Source organism: Aegilops tauschii, chromosome 1, assembly GCF_002575655.3.
Source record: "Aegilops tauschii subsp. strangulata cultivar AL8/78 chromosome 1, Aet v6.0, whole genome shotgun sequence".
In the NCBI taxonomy this organism is placed as follows: domain Eukaryota; kingdom Viridiplantae; phylum Streptophyta; class Magnoliopsida; order Poales; family Poaceae; genus Aegilops; species Aegilops tauschii.
The window spans coordinates 456,058,030-456,062,323 of record NC_053035.3 but is presented as its reverse complement, the minus strand read 5'-3'; positions in this window follow the sequence as shown (position 1 = coordinate 456,062,323).

Sequence of the window (4,294 nt, the reverse complement as noted above, 5' to 3'; positions counted from 1 at the left end):
GTATCATACTCGTCTGTTACAAAGTTGGCATGGTATCATCATAATAGTTGCGGGAGAAAGTCTTCACTTTTTCTTCGCTTGTGTCATTTTCTTATTGCGCCGTAACCATGGATAATCTTCATCGTTTATCAGGATGCTTGGGCCAGCCTTGACTTTGAAGGGAGGAATTTCATGAAACTTTTCATAATTCAGACATGTCTATCTTACCCTCCACTCCCACGATGTCCCTTTTTCCTGAAAGAACTATGTGGCGCTTTGGCTCATCGTATGATGTATTCGCTTCCTTATCTTTTCTTTTTCTCGGTTTGGTAGAGATGTCCTTCACATAGATAACCTGTGCCACATCGTTGGCTAGGACGAACGGTTCGTCAGTGTACCCAAGATTTTTCAGATCCACTGTTGTCATTCCGTACTGTGGGTCTACCTGTACCCCGCCTCCTGACAAATTGACCCATTTGCACTTAAACAAAGGGACCTTAAAATCATGTCCGTAGTCAAGTTCCCATATGTCCACTATGTAACCATAATATGTGTCCTTTCCCCTCTCGGTTGCTGCATCAAAGTGGACACCGCTGTTTTGGTTGGTGCTCTTTTGATCTTGGGCGATCATGTAAAATGTATTCCCATTTATCTCGTATCCTTTGTAAGTCAATACAGTCAAAGATGGTCCCCTGGACAACGAGTACAGCTCATCACAAACAGTGTTGTCACCTCTGAGACGTGTTTCCAACCAACTGCTCAAAGTCCTGATGTGTTCACATGTAATCCAGTCGTCGCACTGCTCCGGGTGTTTGGAGCGCAGACTGTTCTTCTGTTCATCGACATACAGGGTCACCAAGGTAGAGTTCTATAGAACTGTGTAGTGTGCTTGAGACCAAGAATGCCCGTCCCTACATATTATTGAGTCCGCTCCTAGCGTGCCTTTTCCAGTCAGTCTCCCCTCATACCGCGATTTAGGGAGACCTATCTTCTTAAGGCCAGGAATGAAGTCAACACAAAACCCAATGACATCCTCTGTTTGATGGCCCATGGAGATGCTTCCTTCTGGCCTAGTGCGGTTACGGACATATTTCTTTAGGACTCCCATGAACCTCTCAAAGGGGAACATATTGTGTAGAAATACGGGCCCCAAAATGACAATCTCGTCGACTAGATGAACTAGGACGTGCGTCATGATATTGAAGAAGGATGGGGGGACACTAGCTCGAAACTGACAAGACATTGCGCCACATCACTCCTTAGCCTTGGTATGATTTCTGGATCGATCACCTTCTGAGAGATTGCACTGAGGAATGCACATAGCTTCACAATGGCTAATCGGACATTTTCCGGTAGAAGCCCCCTCAATGCAACCGGAAGCAGTTGCGTCATAATCACGTGGCAGTCATGAGACTTTAGGTTCTGGAACTTTTTCTCTGGCATATTTATTATTCCCTTTATATTCGACGAGAAGCCAGTCGGGACCTTCATACTGAGCAGGCATTCAAAGAAGATTTATTTCTCTTCTTTCGTAAGAGCGTAGCTGGCAGGACCTTCATACTGCTTCGGAGGCATGCCGTCTTTTTCGTGCAAACATTGCAGGTCCTCCCGTGCCTCAGGTGTATGTTTTGTCTTCCCATACACGCCCAAGAAGCCTAGCAGGTTCACGCAAAGGTTCTTCGTCACGTGCATCACGTCGATTAAGAGCGGACCTCTAGGTCTTTCCAGTAGGGTAGGTCCCAAAATATAGATTTCTTCTTCCACATGGGTGCGTGTCCCTCAGCATCATTCGGAACAGCTAGTCCGCCGGGACCCTTTCCAAAGATTACGCGTAAATCATTGACCATAGCAAGTACGTGATCACCGGTACGCATGGCGGGCTTCTTCCGGTGATTTGCCTCGCCTTTGAAATGCTTGCCTTTCTTTCGACATTGATGGTTGGTCGGAAGAAATCGACGATGGCCCAGGTACACATTCTACCTGCATTTGTCCAGGTATATACTTTTAGTGTCATCTAAACGGTGCGTGCATGCGTGGTATCCCTTGTTTGTCTGTCCTGAAAGGTTACTGAGAGCGGGCCAATCGTTCATGGTTACAAACAGCAACGCGTGCAGGTTAAATTCCTCCTATTTGTGCTCATCCCACGTACGTACACCGTTTCCATTCCACAGCTTTAAAGTTCTTCAACTAATGGCCTTAGGTACACATCAATGTCGTTGCCGGGTTGCTTAGGGCCTTGGATGAGAACTGGCATCATAATGAACTTCCGCTTCATGCACATCCAAGGAGGAAGGTTATACATACATAGAGTCACGGGCCAGGTGCTGTGATTGCTGCACTGCTCCCCGAAAGGATTAATGCCATCCACGCTTAAACCAAACCATATGTTCCTTGGGTCACCTGCAAACTCAGCCCAGTACTTTCTCTCGATTTTTCTCCACTGCGACCCGTCAGCGGGTGCTCTCAACTTCCCGTCTTTCTTACGGTCCTCACTGTGCCATCGCATCAACTTTGCATGTTCTTCGTTTCTGAACAGACGTTTCAACCGTGGTATTATAGGAGCATACCACATCACCTTCACAGGAACCCTCTTCCTGGGGGGCTCGCCGTCAACATCACCAGGGTCATCTCGTCTGATCTTATACCGCAATGCACCGCATACCGGGCATGCGTTCAGATCCTTGTACGCACCGCGGTAGAGGATGCAGTCATTAGGGCATGCATGTATCTTCTGCACCTCCAATCCTAGAGGGCATACGACATTCTTTGTTGCGTATGTACTGCCGGGCAATTCGTTATCCTTTGGAAGCTTCTTCTTCAATATTTTCAATAGCTTCTCAAATCCTTTGTCAGGCACGGCATTCTCTGCCGTCCACTGTAGCAATTCCAGTATGGTACCGAGCTTTGTGTTGCCATCTTCGCAATTGGGGTACAACCCTTTTTTGTGATCCTCTAACATGCGATCGAACTTCAGCTTCTCCTTTTGACTTTCGCATTGCGTCCTTGCATCGACAATGACCTGGCGGAGATCATCATCATCGGGCACTGCTTCCTCTTGATCTTCAGCAGCTTCCCCCGTTGCAGCATCATTGGGCACATCGTCTGGTTCCTCTTGATCTTCAGCAGCTTCCCCCGTTGCAGCATCACCGTATTCAGGGGGCACATAGTTGTCATCGTCCTCTTCTTCTTCGCCGTCTTCCATCATAACCCCTATTTCTCCGTGCCTCGTCCAAACATTATAGTGTGGCATGAAACCCTTGTAAAGCAGGTGGGTGTGAAGGATTTTCCGGTCAGAGTAAGACTTCGTATTCCCACATTTAGGGCATGGACAACACATAAAACCATTATGCTTGTTTGCCTCAGCCACTTCGAGAAAATCATGCACGCCCTTAATGTACTCGGAGGTGTGTCTGTCACCGTACATCCATTGTCGGTTCATCTGCCTGCATTATATATAATTAAGTGTGTCAAAAACCATTACAGAACATCATGAATAGATAATTAAGTGACCAAATTAATAGAAGTTCATCATCACATTAAAACCAAAGTACATACATAGTTCTCATCTAACAACATATAGCTCTCCAGAGCATCTAATTAATTAAACCATACATTAAAACTATGTAAAACATTTCAATGCGAAAACAAATGCGATCATAATCGCAACCAAGGTAAGAATTGATCCAACGGCATAATGATACCAAGCCTCGGTATGAATGGCATATTTTCTAATCTTTCTAATCTTCAAGCGCATTGCATCCATCTTGATCTTGTGATCATCGACGACATCCGCAACATGCAACTCCAGTATCATCTTCTCCTCCTCAATTTTTTTTTATTTTTTCCTTCAAGAAATTTTTTTCTTCTTCAACTAAATTTAACCTCTCGACAATAGGGTTGGTTGGAATTTCCGGTTCACATACCTCCTAGATAAATAAAATCTATGTCAAGTTGGTCGGCATAATTTTCATAAACAATAAATGAACCAATAGTTATAAAGATAATATATACCACATCCGAATCATAGAGAGGACGAGGGCCGACGGGGGCGGATACCAAAACCATCGCACTATATAATAACAAGCAATAAAATAGTAAGAAAATTAGACAAGTATCTATCTAAAGTAAGAATTTTTTTTCTTTCAGAAAGAATATAAGAACAAGAGGCTCACCACAGCGGTGCCGGCGACGAGATCGGCGCGGGCGATCGACGGCGGTGAAGACGGGAATGGGATGTGATGGGCCGCTAAACCTAGACAAATCTCGAGGAAAATGGAGCGTTGAGGTCGAGCTTCGAGACGAGAAAGCTTAACTA